This window comes from Lissotriton helveticus, chromosome 4_1, assembly GCF_964261635.1.
Source record: "Lissotriton helveticus chromosome 4_1, aLisHel1.1, whole genome shotgun sequence".
Classification (NCBI taxonomy): domain Eukaryota; kingdom Metazoa; phylum Chordata; class Amphibia; order Caudata; family Salamandridae; genus Lissotriton; species Lissotriton helveticus.
The window spans coordinates 2,103,735,508-2,103,754,594 of record NC_136063.1 but is presented as its reverse complement, the minus strand read 5'-3'; the positions used below and the strand labels follow the sequence as shown (position 1 = coordinate 2,103,754,594).

At 43.3% G+C, this 19,087-nt stretch overlaps 1 protein-coding gene across 1 annotated transcript in view; it reads left to right on the top strand.

Annotated features, from left to right (window-relative positions):
* The window catches only part of LOC144829539 (synaptotagmin-like protein 2), a 739,182-nt gene that overhangs the window by 383,073 nt on the left and 337,022 nt on the right, over positions 1-19,087 (top strand). The gene's annotated exons all lie outside the window — the stretch shown is intronic.

The window sequence follows — 19,087 nt, the reverse complement described above, 5'->3', positions numbered from 1 at the left end:
TTCAACCTAGCCTGAATAATGAGGGGTGTTACGCAGAAGCCAGTCTCAGGATGCTTGTTTCCAGTTCAGGGTAGACCTGGATTGGCAGTTCGGGATGGACTGTTCGCATGAGGCTCAGGGTCAAGACTGATTTACAGATAGCTGGGTCTGAACTGAGATGGCGAAGTGAGCTAAAGAATGATGATGGATTCAACTCAGATTTGTGAATGGGGGTGAGAGTCTGAAAAGTTTCAGCACTCCGTCCATCATGTCCTTGTGTTTGGTCTGCTAAACTATAAAGCACAGCGCTCGTGCATATTTAAGTTATGTGCATGGTGGCTTGTGAAGTGGGCGCCATGGTGATACAAAAAAAAACATGAAACTGGGCGCATGGTGGCACAATAAAAAATAAAAGATGTAGTCCTTAAACAGAACATATGAAGGCTTACAGCATAACAAAACTGTACAACAGAAGTGATGTATCAGTAGCACCAACCGATAGGAATCCAGCAAAGACGCCTGGCGCAGGAGTCAGCCTATGGTAAGCAGCAGGTTACACACCGTATACTGACTACAACTGGTCTTGCAGACAGCATATGCACGCTGACGCTCGACCTAAGAAGGAATTATATATGTGTGTGTATACCCTCACCCACCCTAAACACACCTTTGCCACCCAAATACCATCACCCACCCTAAACCCTAAAAATACCTTTGCCATCCAAATACCCCTTCCCTCACTAAACCTTAAAAACACCCTTGCCACCCAGATTCCCTTACCCACCCTAAACCCTAAAAACACCTTTGGCACCCGCCAACGTACCATAAACCGTAAAAACATCCTTGCCACCCAAATACCTTTACCCACCCCAAACCCTAAAAATACTCTTACCACCCAAAAACCCTTACCCATCCTAAACCCTAAAAACACCCTTGCCACCCAAATACCCTCACCCTTAGGAAGCCTGAACAATTTTAAAGATCGTAGTGAACACTTTTTGGACAATTTTATAAGCTTGTGGTTTACACTCTAATGTTGCACCAGCCCTTCCATAAAGCGCTGTTATCACAAACTTTGCGAGTTGTCTCAACAATTCTCATTCGGAGGATGTAGCCTAACGGCTAAGGCGGTTGATCTCAAATCTGGGGAATCGGGCTTGAGGCTCGGCACTGACGCTCAACATCCTGTGATTTCTTAATCTCCCCGTGCCTAACAAAAATGAATGTGTCCTTGTGTAAGCAACTGGTACTCATGTAAAGCACTCTGATACCCAATACCTTTGGGTCAAGTTTGCTCTATATAAAACTTCGGGACATTTTTTACACGTACAATTAGTCTACGTAACAAGATATTACTGTGCTTTTAAGGTGTGAAAGTGCCACAAATAATGCAGATTTTCCACAGTTTTAATGTATAGAAAATCATGAATTTATTAAAGGCACAGAGGCTAATATTATGCATCAACATTTTATTACCGCCCAAACACAGCAGCAACATTACATCACAATATTAGAATATAACAAAACATTCCAGAACTTAGAAAATGTATACAACCCTAGAACAAGCAGCCATCTTCCTCTTTTGTAGCTGTGAAAATAATAAGTCCTAAGTTCCTTTCCTTCAACTTTAAACTCTTCTGACTTCTTTTCCATCTTTACTTGGAAATCTCCTTTCTTCCTCCTTTCCGACTTTAACCTAAAAAAACAAACAAAGAAACAGTAGTAGGGTGGGTACTGCAGAGGGATAATATTAGCCTCCGTGCCTTTAATAAAATCATGATTTTCTTTACATTAAAACTGTGGAAAATCTGCATTTTATGTCAAAGACCCGGAGGCCAACATTATGCATGTTCAAAGTTCATCCAAAACTCTTCCCAGAACATTTTCCACAGGCTTAAAGTAAAACTTTCTAAAAGTTGAATCATTGGACCAATCAGCGGCCTTCAAAATACCACTCAAATTAAAACTTTTCACTAAAGCCTTACTAGCCATAGCCCCTCTTGCTGAATGAGAACCAAAGACAGGAATATCTACCCCTGCCTTGAACATCACATTTCTTATCCATCTCGCCAAATTATGAGTAGAAACTGCTTTAAATGGTTTAACATAACTAATTAACAATTGTTTACAACTTCCCTCTCTGAAACAACTAGTTCTTTTTTCGTATTCCTTCAAACATTTAACCACGCATAAAACACTCTCACCCTCCAAATATGGATAAAAAATTGTCTTAGACATAGTCTTTTGTCCTCCTTCTTAATTCAAAACAAACACCTTCTGGCTGATAAAACCTAGAATTAACCTCCAGAGCTTTAATATCTGATACTCTTCTAAAAGAAACCAGACACAAAAGCATAGCCATTTTCCACGTTAAAAATGTATTTTAAATCCAGACCTGAATTCGCTCCCCAACTCTCAATCTCCTTCAATATCAAAGAAACATCCCAGAGAGAATCATATTTCGCCCTTAGAGGACAAACCACTCTAACACTCTTGACCAATCTTTTAATCATGCTGACCTACTGGAATCCCATCCACCAAAACATATCCTGCCGAAATTGCAGACCTATTTAAATTTACAGAATTATATACTAAACCACTATTAAATAAACCTGACAACTAATTTGCAACCTCTACGACAGGTGCCGAAATGGGATCCAAACTCCTCTCAACGCACCAACCATTCCATCTTCTCCAAGCCGAGCCATATACCTTGGATGTTCCCCTTGACCATGACTTAAGACTTAAGTTCCTCAGCCTCCTTTGATAATCCTTGCATCTGCCATATTCTCCTGAAATCAACCATGCCAGCAGCCTCAACTGTCCTGAAACTACTAGATTGTGTACGTTTCCTTGAACATCTAGCAAAATCTCCCTGCAAATCGGTAGGATCACCGGATCCTCTATCAGCAGATTCATTATATCTGGAAACCAAACCTGTGCCTTCCAATAAGGAGTTATCAGGACTATCTCTACTTCCTCCCTCCTGACTTTGTTCAATAGCCTCTGAATCATCGAAAAAGGGGGAAACGCATAATTCCTTCCTTCCTTCCAACTCTGAAGAAACACATCCACTCCCTTCGCCTCTGGATCTGGCCTCCAGCTGTAATACTCCTTCAACTGTGTATTCAATCTGTTTCGCAAACAGTTCCACTTTCAATGGACCCCACAACTCCTCCAAACTCACAAAAACTTCTCTCTGCAACTTCCAATTGCTCGCATCTCTCAGGTACCTTGAATACCAGTCCGCTTCTACGTTGTTCAATCCTGGTATGTACTGAGCTTCAACCATAATCTCACTTTCCAAACAAAACTTCCAAAACTCCTTTGCCAATTCGGCCAACCCCTTTGATCGAGGACCACCCAACTTGTTCACATACCGAACCGCCGACAAATTGTCCATCTTTAGAAGCACACAACAACGCACTTTGTCCTTCACAAAACTCTTTATTGCAAAGGAACCCGCTAGTAACTCCAAACAATTTATGTGTAAATGACCTTCCTCTTCTGATCTTTGACCCCCTGTTGCTATCTTTCCACATCTCGCCCCCTCATCCATACAGACTCGCATCCGATTTTATGTCTATTTCCGGCATCATTCCAAATATTGCCCTTCCGTTCCATGCTGCCAAGCTCATCAACCACCAATCCTACTCCTCCCGGGATTCCTGATTCATCAACACCTTCTGTGAATACCTCACATCCTTCCTTAAATAATGTGCTTTCAACCTCTGTGACGCACGATAATGCAGAGGTGCTGGAATTGATGAAGATAGTAGTTCCAGTAAACGAGCCCACTGCCTCAAGGTAATCCATTCTGCCGATCTCACTCTCTTCATCTCTTTCCTGATCTTCCTTACCTTCTCCATAGGCAACTTCAACACACAATCCAATGTCTGTATCAGAAAACCTAAAAAATTCATCTCCTGTTTTGGATCCACACAAGATTTTTCCTTGTTTACCACAAAACCCAGATCCTCTATCACCTTCACTGCAAATTCTGTATGTTCCTTCGCAAGCTCTCTCTCTTCCGCCATAATCAAAATATCGTCTAAATAAACTATCAGATGAATCCCCCTTGACCTTAACCAAGCCGCAATTGGTCTCATCACCTTCGTGAAGCACCACGGAGCTGACGTCAAACCGAATGGGAGACTCTTGAACCTCCAACGCTTTCCCAACCATCTGAATTGCAGAAAATCCCTTTGACTTTGACACATTGGAATCGTCAAATAAGCATCTTTTAGATCCAGCCTTGTCAGCCAGTCCCCTCTCCTCAATAAGTCCCTCAACATTTGTATCCCTTCCATTTTGAAGTGATTGTAAACAACCCAATTGTTTATCTCCCTTAGATTTATCACAGGCCTCATTTTTTTGTCTTTTTTCTCTGCCAGAAATAAATTGCTTATGAAACAACTTGGAACCCCTTTTGCCAATTCTATTGCACCCTTCCTTTCCAATTCTAGGACCTCCTTTGTCACCAACCCCTCCAATTCTGATGAGAACCTCAACATCTTTGGAACTCGTTCCTGAACCAGAATATTAACAAAATCTATCCTGTACCCAACTACAGTCTCCAAAATCCAAGGATCTTTTGTAATTTCTTGCCACCTGGAAACACACTGGGCTAGTCTGCCACCCAACTTTGTTCCCATATATAAAGGGTCTCGTACAAAACTTACCTGAGACTCCACTCGGTCTTCTATCCGATCTATAATTTCTTCCTCTTCCTCTCAGCCTCTGCGGGAAGAAACTCCTCTGATCGCTTCTCGAGTAACTATATCCTCCTCCAAATCCAGATCAATAGCCTGCTCCATATCCATATCCGTAGGGTCTATTACCTCTTCCTAAATTACTCCTGGTAATTCCAAAACCTCGGCCGGGAAAACCGACCCCTCGTTCTCCCGGCCGTCCCAAAAACTCTTCCTATGTCTTTTTGGACTTTTTGTAAGGAATTAAAAGTCCCTACGTATTTTGCCAAGTCTTTGACAAAATCATCTCCGAACAGAAGACCATCACTCTGTTCTCCCAACTCTTTGTTTGCTAAATCCGCAAGCTTGGGATCGATTTTAAACAATATGCTCTTTCTTCTCTCCAAACATAAAGCTGCGTTTGTATTGCCAAGCAAACAAATCGCCCTTTGCACCCACTGGCGCATCTCTCCAACGTCAATCCCAGTATTGTTAGAGTGAGCCTCCTCGCATAAATCAAAGATTTTGGTCAAGGGTCCTAAGATGTCTAATAACCTGTCCTGACACCCCTTTAACCCTTTATCCAATCCTCTCCTTGGATCCTTACTACCTTTATTATTGATAAAGGTCAACATCTTTTGGTCAAGTTCAGGTGTAAATGCCACCTTGCTATTAAGGCTAGGCCTCGGACACTCTGATCTTAGCCTAGTCCTTACTTCTTTAGGAATTTCTCTCCTCATCCAATATCTTATATATTTCGCAACGTGTTCCACTGGGGACCATTGGGGCGATAGTGGGTGCTGAATAAGCAAAGGATCGAACATTTGATCACCTTGTGGGTCCACAAAATCTTCCATTTCCAACTTAATCTCACTATCATTAATTTTTCTCCTCTTAACCTGAACCTCCTCACATCAGAATCCTCTAAACTCGAACTGCAGGTAAGTTCTACATCACCGCTTGTAGAGCTTGTATCACACGCCACTGTACTATGCCCCTTTCTCTGCGGCTTTATAGCGCTCTCTCTGGCCTTTATAACCTTCTCTCTTTGAACTTTATGTTCCTGCTCCCTTATTGGTTTTCCTTTTACAATATTTTTCTTCTTTTCTTTCCTTTTTGTTACTTCTTTAGATGTACCTGCTACCATTTCCACCTCCTCTGTGGTATAAAAACCATCTTCCTCTCCAGACCTCTGTTCTCTTTTTCTTTAACCCTTTTTTCCATACTGCTTTCTATTCTCTTGTCTATAGAAGCACTTAACTCTCCAAACATCTTTTCCATATAGCTCTTCATTCTCTCCTCAATTCCTCCTTCTACATTCTCCATCTCTAAAATTTCCCCTCTTAAAATCCTCAATCAGAAATATTAATTTTGTCAATATAATTCTCCTTAAATCCTAATTCCTACACAAATTGCCAAATAAATTCACCTCACAAACTCCTTAATCTCCTCACACGAACTCCTGAACTTCATCTGACTGAAACTGTCACCGTTCAGTCAGACGATAAATCTATCCCAAAACATGGCCCCCCACGTTTCCTTTAAAGAAGCCACACGCTTCCCAAAGTGCTAAAATGGCCGCCGCGCGTACGCGCGAACGGCAGCTCATTCATGACCAAACACCTCCCCATTCCAGGATCGAAACCCGAAGCACTCTCGCGCCCGACTCCGCTCTAGACCTGTGACGCGTATCAACAAGACACGCGCCGATTCAATTGCGCTCTCAGTTCTGCCATCAACGGTAACAGCAACCCCCTTCCTTTAATTACGCTATCTTAACTTAATCAAATGACACTAATCCTTCCTTTAAATATCCAATCCCTACAATAAAACTCGCGAAATCATACCTTTGTTTTAACCAAACAAATACCTACTTTTAATACATTTATTATAAATTCCTCCTCACACAAAATGTTACCATAAATCTACAATGAATTCTTACATCCCATATGTATTACTTTCTCTCGATATTAACACAATTGAATTATTTAAATAATATATTATTAGGAAGATAACTGAGTACTTATCTCGTGTTCGATCAGCAGCAAAAGAGGAAGATGTAGATAAAGGAATCTCTGCCTATCGAAAAGTTCTTAATAGAGAAAAACAAAGATGAGCAGAAAAATTTATTGTGATGTACATCAAAACTGAGCTCTCAGATTCCTGCTGACAATCTGAAGAAACAGGTTATTGAAAAGTGGAGTATCCTTGCCAAGATAGGATTTTAGTATATCTTGACCATACTCTGGGACTTGTATGAATGTTAAACGAGGAGCAGTTTCACAGAACTGCACATGTAAGTATACGAACCATAGGTTTACTCCTGTTTTGTGAAACTTCCCCAGACTAGGAAGCGGAAGTATCCAAACAAAAGAGATCCAGAAAGGTCTATGAAACAGGTAAGCAATGAGTGGATATTTACATTTGCACTGCACCTAAGGGGATGGTAGGGCGGGAGTTGGGACATATCTGGCATGTTTGTGAGCAAAAAGTTTTAGATGTTGGAAAACATCTGAGCAGCAATTCATAGTCATTGTTTTTGGTATGCTTTTTTCATTATGAACATGATGTCCCAGAGCTATTAACATGATGTCCCGGAGAAAATATATATTACTGGTTTGCAACAGAATGTATTTAATAAGCATAAACAACAGCACCAGTAGTGTGCTGGTGCAAAACTCATAATAGGGATCCTGTTATAAATGGGCAGACGTAGTGTGTAAGAGTACACTACTCTTCACCGTGTGTGTGGAGTAGTGAGATTAGCTTTGTTAGCGCTTGTGTTTCTGGCCAAGTCATTTTGTCTCCGTTTGTCTCGTCGCATTATGAAGTGCAAACTACTTAAGTGTTTAAATGTGTGTGACGTAAATATAGCCATCTGTACACTGTTAATTCCATGTTCCCATACCCTTTCACACAAGGCTGGTTCTATCTACGTAAAGCTCATTGTAGGCAGCTGCTTAATGGCACGATCACATCTGGCAACCAGAGGGTGCCATATTTGAACAAATGCCCTAAACATGGTGACACTGTTAGTGTTAGGCAAAAGAAGTAAAAGGGTTCTGCTTATTTAGTCCACCATCATTGTTTGCTTTTGACTGCCTAGTGTTTGTACCTTTACTGTGGGTGTGTCATACTATCTGAGTCTCACACGTGGTAAATTCACGGTAATTGGACTGAGTGTGGTAACCACCAGTGTCCACCTTAACACCTTGCTCCGTCGAACGTTCAGCTCCAGTGCTGAACGTTCGAAAAACGAGTGGGACACCGTCAGCCAACGGACGTTCGCAGCACTACCAAGGTAGTGCACGTGACGACCGTTGGCCGACGGCAGCAGCCAAGGGGTTAAAAGATAAGGTCATTGTGGCACAGCTAGGGTATGAGGCTCTGCGATGGTTACACGTCCACACGCATGTGCGCATGCCTTTGGGCTGTGGAAATGAGACTACCATCATGTGCAGCCCCGTAATTGTGCACAGTTAGCCCAGTTCAGAAAGGGATTCTGCAAGGATTGGCACTCACCTGGGGTAGACCTCACAATAATATTTTGCATAAATGGATATGTTGTAACCTTTACTGGAAAATCTGTATTGCTTTCAGGGTATTATACATATTGGCAAAATCTGCCCTAAAGTGCTGTTTCACTCCACTTGGGCCTACACAGTCCAGCAAGGAGTTAAACTGGAGTAAAACATGCATGATGAGTATGAATTTGCAATTCCAAAACACACTATATTCTCATCTTATAGCATTTCAGGAATTGTCATATTTCTCTGGCTCAGCTCATAAACAGATTCCAGGCCTCCCCCCCCCTACTGGGCCAAGTTAGTGGGAAATGAAGGTGTGGGCAGGAAAATCTGCATCTAATAATTAGTTTGTCACACTGCACCTGGGTCTTCAGAGGAGCTCATTCCAGTGGACCTTTGCCATGAAGTTTGTCCCAGAATCCTGTGCAGGAGAGTTGGGAGAGGAGTGGAGGGATGTGGTATTCTAGGATAGGCCAGGGGTTCCTTGCAGCTAGAATTTTCTTTCCCAATTAAAAAAATACCTGCACAAGGGACAGACACTTAAAGATCCATGGCCTGAAGGGAGACATTAGCTGGTGAATGCCCAGCTGGAAAGAGAATCCACCTAATGACCTGAAAGATGGACTAAAGACTTTGTTAACCTGCTGAACCCCAGGATTAGGATGGGTCTCTTCAGGGCCAGTGCCATTGACCTCCTTATGTCCCCTAAGGACCAATTGGGGAAAGCATGGACAGAAGGCCATGGTATATGTGTAGTGCAGGTAGGAGGGTGCTTTGCCGGCTGGTAGCAGATGGGCTACACACAATGCCCTCTCCAACAGGAGGAGCATAAGGAGACAGGCAGAGGGAAAGTCTGGTGCAGGGACCCAGAAAATCAGGTTCACCTCTAAATGCACTCCTTTAGTAGCAAGGATGACTGCTCCTACTGGCCAGAGTTCACCACCAGGAGCACAATGACCCCAAGATTACATGTATTTGCCCAAAGGGGGCTGAGTTATGCTTCTTCAAAGATTTGCCTTTTGAAAACGTACTGAGGAAACTGGTGCATGGCGCTGTGCAGTACTTTTCAATATTACTCCTAATGTGGCTTGGGCCCAGGTGTCAGCACATTGGTTGTTCGCCATTTATGCTAGGGGAGAGGTTAGCCGGCACCTTGGAATATCCAGGGCGGAAGTAGGCCGCACTGACTCCATCCCCCGCGACACTGAGGGAACAATGCCAGCCTAAGAATGGAGCACCACCATACCCCCAGTGAACACTATGCCTCGTCCTGCCCACCCCCCACGCCAGTGGCTGGGGAAGCAGGGAATAAACAGCACTGCAACCACCTGCCTGCTAGAATGTGGGCGGGAAGCTCATCACTCTGGCTCCCTCGCTGGCCATTGATGCTGCTGGCTGAGCGGGGAGCCTGCTCAGCAGGTAACACGAGGGCTCCCCACATTGCCACAAAAAGCCCAAAATGCAGAACAAAGACTGTGGGTGCCCTGGATGAGACATGGGGCATTAATTAAAATTAAAGAGAAAAGAAACAAAAGAAGCTGTAGGTCAAGACTGCGGCAAAAAAAACTAAAGAAACAGCAGGATACCTGCTGATTAGATGTTCGCGGCTCCGTGAAGAAGCGCACCATAATGGCCCATGAAGCAGATGAAAATCATCACATGGTCCCTGTGCTGCTCCAAGAAGGGGAAGAGGTACTGCCAGCACATTTGTGAAGTGTTGCGTTGGCTGCAAAGGGTGCAGCAGCCCCCCACTAGTGCTCTTCAGGAAACTGGCCCTAAGTCTCCTGGGGCCTTACGCCCGTGAACCTAAGAAAGGTTTACCATTATTGTGAGCACTTCCGAAGCTGGAGCTTTTGCTCTTGGGCTCTGGATTAGAGGGACCCCAGTGAATGGTTCTGTGACTGCATTATGTGGCCAGAAGAGTGCAAAATAAATACTTTTATGCATGTATTTGCTTGTTTTGAATGCCAGTGCTTTATTGATAATAATTATAATGATGATGAACACAGCTATATTTATGCTCACAATGAAAGCATTTGAATATAGTTATTTTAACTATTACGTTCAAAAGTGATATCATGGTTGTTGGATTGGGCCGCCGCTGCACGGTTACCCCCAAACATTTTGCCTTCTCCCATCCTGTTTGCTGAAATTCATGTTTATTGGCAGTAGGACTCTGTGCACTTTACCACTGCTAACCAGTGCTAAAGTGTTTGTCCTCACTCCTTCACACATGTTAAAGTTGGCTCACCCCAGTTGGCACATTTAATGAATTTATAAGTCCCTAGTAAAGCGGTACTACATGTAGCCAGGGCCTGTAAATTAAATGCTACTAGCGGGTTTGACATGCTTTACTATTGTATCTTTGTCCTCCTTTAGTGACAATAAAGACTTCAAAAACCAAAAACAAATGCTAATAGTGGCCCTGCAGCACTTATTGGGTCACTCGCATAAATAGCGCTTTAAATCATATTACGTCTGCCATTGCACACTGCTTGCAGTTTTAAACTACTTCGGCCTAGCAATATAAACCTTTTGCCAGGCGAAAAAGCTTCCTTTTTAATACATATAAGCCACGCCTAGGGTAGGCCCAAAACAGCCCTCAGGGCAGGATGCAGTGTATGTAAAAGAAATTGGACATGTACTTGTAAGTTATGCATATACTGGTCGTGAAATCTCTTAAATTAGCTTTTCACTGCTGCACGGCCTTCCTCTCCCATAAGATAACATTAGGTTACCTTATTACATATAATAAGTGCCAGCTTTTACTTGGGAACAAGAAGAAAAGTCATGTTTGGTCTCTAATTAATTGGAATTTAAAAACTTTTCTAATGGTAAAGTCAGATTTTAAAACAATTCTGAAAATGCCACTTTTAGAATGGTGGTACAAAAGGGGGTGGTGATGGACGGAGCATCCGAACCAATCAAACACTCACACCCAGTCAAAGATCTGGGTTGAATCCATCACCGTTCTTTAGCCCACTCTGCCACCCCAGTTCAGACATGGCTATATGCAAATCAGTCTGACCCTGTGCCTCATGGGAACAGTCCAGCCCGAACTGCCAAGCCATGCCTTCCCTGGACCGGAAACAAGCTTCCGAGGACCGGTTTCTGGCATTGCAGCCGTCTTCAGCCCGGCTTGCTTGAATCCAGTGGCAAAGTGAGCAAGGGACTCACGTCTGAGCATACCCTGCCACACTTATGGCGGCCAAAAGCGGTACAAAAGGGGGTGGTGATGGACGGAGCATCCGAACCAATCAAACACTCACACCCAGTCAAAGATCTGGGTTGAATCCATCACCGTTCTTTAGCCCACTCTGCCACCCCAGTTCAGACATGGCTATATGCAAATCAGTCTGACCCTGTGCCTCATGGGAACAGTCCAGCCCGAACTGCCAAGCCATGCCTTCCCTGGACCGGAAACAAGCTTCCGAGGACCGGTTTCTGGCATTACAGCCGTCTTCAGCCCGGCTTGCTTGAATCCAGTGGCAAAGTGAGCAAGGGACTCACGTCTGAGCATACCCTGCCACACTTATGGTGGCCAAAAGCGGTACAAAAGGGGGTGGTGATGGACGGAGCATCCGCACCAATCAAACACTCACACCCAGTCAAAGATCTGGGTTGAATCCATCACCGTTCTTTAGCCCACTCTGCCACCCCAGTTCAGACATGGCTATATGCAAATCAGTCTGACCCTGTGCCTCATGGGAACAGTCCAGCCCGAACTGCCAAGCCGTGCCTTCCCTGGACCGGAAACAAGCTTCCGAGGACCGGTTTCTGGCATTACAGCCGTCTTCAGCCCGGCTTGCTTGAATCCAGTGGCAAAGTGAGCAAGGGACTCACGTCTGAGCATACCCTGCCACACTTATGGTGGCCAAAAGCGGTACAAAAGGGGGTGGTGATGGACGGAGCATCCGCACCAATCAAACACTCACACCCAGTCAAAGATCTGGGTTGAATCCATCACCGTTCTTTAGCCCACTCTGCCACCCCAGTTCAGACATGGCTATATGCAAATCAGTCTGGCCCTGTGCCTCATGGGAACAGTCCAGCCCGAACTGCCAAGCCATGCCTTCCCTGGACCGGAAACAAGCTTCCGAGGACCGGTTTCTGCCATTACAGCCGTCTTCAGCCCGGCTTGCTTGAATCTAGTGGCAAAGTGAGCAAGGGACTCACGTCTGAGCAAACCCTGCCACACTTATGGCGGCCAAAAGCGGTACAAAAGGGGGTGGTGATGGACGGAGCATCCGAACCAATCAAACACTCACACCCAGTCAAAGATCTAGGTTGAATCCATCACCGTTCTTTAGCCCACTCTGCCACCCCAGTTCAGACATGGCTATATGCAAATCAGTCTGACCCTGTGCCTCATGGGAACAGTTCAGCCCGAACTGCCGAGCCATGCCTTCCCTGGACCGGAAACAAGCCTCCGAGGACCAGTTTCTGGCATTACAGCCGTCTTCAGCCCGGCTTGCTTGAATCCAGTGGCAAAGTGAGCAAGGGACTCACGTCTGAGCATACCCTGCCACACTTATGGCGGCCAAAAGCGGTACAAAAGGGGGTGGTGATGGACTTCTCCCCTCCTGTTTGCTGAAATTCGTGTTTATTGGCAGTAGGACTCTGTGCACTTTACCACTGCTAACCAGTGCTAAAGTGTTTGTCCTCACTCCTTCACACATGTTAAAGTTGGCTTACCTCAGTTGGCACATTTAATAAATGTATAAGTCCCTAGTAAAGCGGTCCTACGTGTAGCCAGGGCCTGTAAATTAAATTCTACTAGTGGTTTGACATGCTTTACTATTGTATCTTTGTCCTCCTTTAGTAACAATAAAGACTTCAAAAACCAAAAACAAATGCTACTAGTGGCCCTGCAGCACTTATTGGGCGACTCGCATAAATAGCACTTTAAATCATATTACGTCTGCCATTGCACACTGCTTGCAGTTTTAAACTACTTCGGCCTGGCAAAATAAACCTTTTGCCAGGCAAAAAGCTTCCTTTTTAATACATATAAGCCACACCTAGGGTAGGCCCAAAACAGCCCTCAGGGCAGGGTGCAGTGTATTTAAAAGAAATTGGACATGTACTTGTAAGTTATGCAAATACTAGTCGTGAAATCTCTTAAATTAGCTTTTCACTGCTGCACGGCCTTCCTCTCCCATAAGATAACATTAGGTTACCTTATTACATATAATAAATGCTAGCTTTTACTTGGGAACAAGAAGAAAAGTCTTGTTTGGTCTCTAATTAATTGGAATTTAAAAACTTTTCTAATGGTAAAGTCAGATTTTAAAACAATTCTGAAAATGCCACTTTTAGAATGGTGGCATTTTCTAGTCCTAACCATTTGGTGCCTGCAGCCTGTGTTCTCGGTCACATGATTAATGTGTAGTTGGCAGTTGGTCTTTGTGTATTCCTCCCAGACAATTGCCACAGGGATTTTGCTGGTAACCCGAACTGTGCCTTCGGACAACAGGACGTCAGAATGTAGGAACTGAGTCTCTCTGCCACATCAGTACCTGGATGCCCAGCAGGTGTGCTGTGATAAGTAAACAAATGCAACTAAGCAACATAATCAGCATTACTACCAGGCTGTATACAATAAACAACCCACCATGGCAAATAATATATCTGTCTACGCCTGCTCTCACTATGTGAGCACAGGGATACATTACTGATCTCTGGGATTAGCAGCGGACCCGATACCTGGTGTGTGTTTAAGGGTCTGCATCATAGATATAAACTCATTTTAATCAAGGCTGCTCCCCTGTTCCGGGACCAGTCCCTCAGCTCGTATTCTCCTATCTGCTCTCCAAGGGGGTGAGCCACAATTTATATGATAGCAACTACTGTGTTAAAAAAAACTGCAGCTGTGCTACAGTGTTATGTCTAAAACTGTTAGGCGACGTTGCTGACCAGGCACAAGAACAGTACACCATGTTGTTCAACCTTATACGGAATGTTCAGGCTGAACCCCAAGAAGAGTCTCTAAATAACAAATAACACGTGCAACTTATTTCTCAAATAATGTCTTGTCATAAAAACAAACATATTGTATGTATCAGTGCAAAGCAAATACAGCCTAAATCATCTAATACTAATCTAATGGGAGAGCCAAAATGGGCTCAATGGGAGACCACTACACAATGAGACAAAGGACGACTAAGTGTTGGCAAGATGGGCCATCTTTCCAGGTTGGGAGGGGCGGAGTTGTTCCCTTCCCCACTTACAATTCAAAAGGGCAGCCTCAGCACACTCACACCAACATGACACCAGGTCTTTCTCACCCCAGGCGCTGTAGAGCCTGGGCAGGGGAAGAGAAGGCAAATCCAGACCAGATGTGGTGGAACTCTAGAAGTTTCTCCCATTTCAAAGCTGGCACCAGGGATAAATATTGGACACTCAGACTAACTCTTCAGTACATTCCAGGATCTAAGACACTATAGAAGGACTTCCCTGCTGGCAGAGGTCTGTCCTGCTCTCTGAGAAGGAAGACTGGACCTGCGCCCTTCATTCCAAACAGAGTGACTCCAAGGGTCAGGTTGCTAACCTCCTGTTGTAACCTACATGTTGCCAACAAGCTCATGAGGCCTCACTTCAAATGCCCAGCTGACCTGCTGCACTGGACCTGGAACTGCCTGAGCTCTGTTGGCCTTTGCTAGATTGAGTTCATGAACCCCACGAGGTGCCTCCCCTTATCCTGTACCTTTGGCTAGGATCAGTAGAGCTCCTCCTGTGCCTGTGAAAAAAGGAGAAATCCTAAAGGTTTGGGCTCTTCATGAAGTTCTGGTGGACCCAATTCTTTACACTACAGCGACCACCACCGACAACCGGCAACGTGAGAGCGGGACTTCATGCTACAACATCAACCCTCTCTGTTGACCGCAAATGCAAAGCTCCAGCAATGACTGTCCACGATGCCCGACAGGATCTTCGTGCTGCAGGGATGTCCGTGCTTGACGCCGGCCTATTCTTCATGCTACAGCAACAACCATCTGCAACGTTTGCCCTGCTCCTCGTGGCCTCTTACACCACAAATTGGACATTTTGTTCCGGACTTTGAGAAGGTAACTTTTTCAATGTCCCTAACCTGGTCCATGCATCGGCCAACACTACATTACGGTCAACCTGAACTTGCGACTTTCCCATGGCCTAGCACAATTAGATATCCGTGAGTGGCACTTTGTGCTTTTAGGCTCCATAATCACCTACAACTTTGAAATTGAATATCTCCAGTTCAACTGATTGGGTTTTTGTCTTTTTCATCTAATTTTATTCATTAAAATTGACTCTATGTTTCCCTAATTGGTGTGGGAATTTTCTGGTGTTATGGCTTGACTTCATTACTGTTTGTGTGCTGCATAAATACTTTACATATTGCCACTAAGTTAAGCCTGACAGATTTTGTTCCAAGCTACCAGAGGGTTAAGCATCAATTTATTTAGTGACTTTTGTGGTTTATCCTGACAGGGATTGTGTTTGTTGCTTGAGAAGTGTCTTCAACCCCCTCAATCAAAAACCCAATTTCTAACAATGGTGACATAACATGTGGCTATTTTAATAAAGCAGTGACTCCCTGATAAAACTAGTAGGCCTGCCTTGTGTATATTCACATGGAATCCTGTCAAAGCCAGTAGGCCTGCCTTACATATATTAATTTCAACACACAAAATTTTTTTGCCTTCAAAAGTTTCTGGAGTATACTAGTTTCTACAAAAATATATGAATAATAGGTATAAATAAATGTACCAGACCAGATTTAATGAACTTGTTTATTTGGTCGTTGATAAAATCACATTGCAAAGAGTGTGAGAAGGGGGCAATTTTTGTGTGTTGAAATTATAAAACGGTCCAGCCCCCCCCCCCCCCCTCAGCCCCACTAAGGACCTAACTCCCTTAGTGCGTTACATATATTATTGGCATAATCACTTGACTAAGCGAGTAGGCCTGCATTATATATAATGGCACCCCCTTACATTTTGATTTGCATCTGGTATAAATGGGGGGCATTGTGATTATAGGGTGTCACCAAAGGAATGTCAATCTACCTGATGTATACATGTGTAATTAAATGTGTGGTATTTATAGTGTGTGAGTAATAAAAGTACTTGTCCATATTAAAAGAGAAAGCACTGACCTGACAGTGATTATGGAGTGTTGTTGTTGAGTGCCAGTGAATGGAGACGATTAGCCTACACCAGCGCCACATAGAAGGCCTTGGACTGCTCTGCTTGGCTACAATGAGAGAGTCAAGCACTACAATGTGGACCTATTACTTATAAAGGACTCACATCCTTTGCGACTAATAGCCCAATTTATTGTAATTAAAATCATTTTGCCTTGGTCTCAGAAAATATTTGGGGCCTAGTTGCTTCGAAATTACATTCTGTTATCTTAATTTTAAAAAGTACACACACACCCCTTACTGTTGTAAAGCTCTCCCTATAGTGAAGTGTAGGGAAAAGTTTATTAAACTAAACAAAGTAACAAAAATAATTTTGTGTTAAATATTAGTTTAATTAAATGTATATATACATTTTGTGAATACATTTTAAAAATGCTACTGTACTATTAACTCAATATTGAAATAAAATAGTTAATACATTTAAATATAAAATACATTCAAATTATTTTGTAAAAGAATTCTTTATAAAAATCTAATTTTAAGTCGAATTTATATGTTTCTGTATTATGTATTAAATATTACAAGAAGTTATGCATATAAATAATGAAAAATAGTTTAATTACTTTTAAAAGTTTACAAAAAGTTTATTAATATTTGTTGTAAAAATTATTTTTATATATTTGTTAGCAGTAAATGACATTTATATATATATATTTCTTCCAAAAATTTGAAATGTATTCATTTAAATTTTCCCTTTAGAATTCTGTTGTAGGTTCCTGTCGCCATTGCTTTCTGTGGGAGGGTGTTACGGTAGAAGGGGTTCACCAAGTGCGTTACTGGTTTGAGCTTGAGTACATTTACAACTTTTTTTGTAGCTGTGACAACTTTAAAAGTGTAGCTTATGACTAGCAATGGGCTTACTCTTTTTTGAGCTGTCCATGTCCCTCCGAAAACCCCTCATTATTCCTCCCTAACCCTTTACTATTTAGTAATCAATATTCCCCATTTTCTAGTTACAGTCCCCTGTCCATCCCACATTGATTAATAAAACACAGGCAAGCATACATGTGTGCAGAGATATCTGCACAGGAAAGATAGGAGACGTTGAGCCGTAGACCTCCGCATGTATTGTATTGTAATTGCATTTATATAGCGCTTACTTTGTACCCCTGACGAGGCGTCTAGGCGCTTTTAGTGAATAGCATGTTGTAGTATGAGAGTAGTACTATTGTAGTCCTACCAAACTTGGTACAAAAAGCAGTTTGTGAACGTGCGCCTGTTAATTTATTTTTGCAGCATGTCTGGGTGTTGCAGATGTGTAGAGCATACTGCTGCTAGCCCAAACCATAGCGAGCTCGCTGCCCTGGAGCAGTCTGGATTCAACTACCGCAGCATGACTGATGCTGGTAAAGTATCCTCACCCAGCCAAGAATGTGAGACACACAATTCTTCATAAGTGACTGATTGGGGACAGGCTTTGCCCAGGGGGTACCGGTGACTGGAAACTGAAACCAGTAGCAGGAAAAGGAAAGCGCGGGAGAAAGAAACGCCTCTGGGCACCACTGGAGAGCTTTTACATCCTGTAAATCAGGTTTACACGCGGAAATGCTGGGAATTGTGAATCGTGTAACATTTCCAGTGGTTCAGAGAGCAGTGTTTGCAGTGCATGCTGCGGTGTGGACTCTCGGACAGGCCGCCACGTCTGCAGATTTGTTCGCATTTGAAACACTGCTTAATTTGTAAAAAGAAAAAAAACGCTCCTCAGCCTATACCAACACATTGCCCCCGGTAGCGCTACCAATACCAGTTCCAAACCAGCTACTAACCATCTCACTCCTACTAGTGTAGGAATTTGGGCTATTCCAGGCCCCAACGCTATAAGATTAGCATGGGCAGCCGGTACTAGCATTCTTAAAGTGTAATGAATTAGTAAACAACTGTTGTTGTGCTCACTCTAAATCAAGCACACAAACCCCCCCGTGTGGCAGACTGTCATAAGTGGCAGTGCGATCATTGGAAACCACTGGCCTGGCTCAAATTAAGCACTGATTTGTGAGTGCCACCTACCAAAGTGTGTATTATGGCTGACACAGCGGTGGCGCGTCCCTGGGGTGTTTAGTAAAGTGCAATTCTAATGGCACAAAGTCATCATTTTGTGGGTATCCACAAACATTCGTAATTCCCCTCCGAGTAGCTACTAAGCGGGCGTTATCGATTGGGATTGCTGGTGTTACAGCCACAGCTTCTGAGTTTGCAACCGGGAAACCAGGTTCGAGTCTCGGCTTCGGTCAACATCCTGTAATTACGGTCAAATCGCTTACCATGCATCAAAACAAATAAAAAAATGAATGTGACCTTGTGTAATGTAGCTGCTGTTCATTTAAAGAGCTCAAGTTCCGTTATGTAATAGGGTAAAACAATGCTCATATTACGGGTTTTAACCCCTAAAATGAGGAATGACGTGCAGATTTTAGTGCTTACAACCCTAAAATCTGCAAGTCCCTTTTTTACTCGACATTTTTTATCAAAACTCACTGTCAGCAGGTTTGACCTGTCAATATTTATCTGGGGAATGCAGTTTTATTTCCAAAACGGATTATTGCGGTAAGTGCCTCAACAGGCGTTACCACACATATCATACATTTTGGGGTCACTTATAATGAAAGTCATGGCCCTTTAAGCCCATACTAAAACTTCTATATCTGTGAGCTATAAATTCGGGACTGCTTAAAGGTGTGACGTATGGCACAGGTTCACCTGGCGGC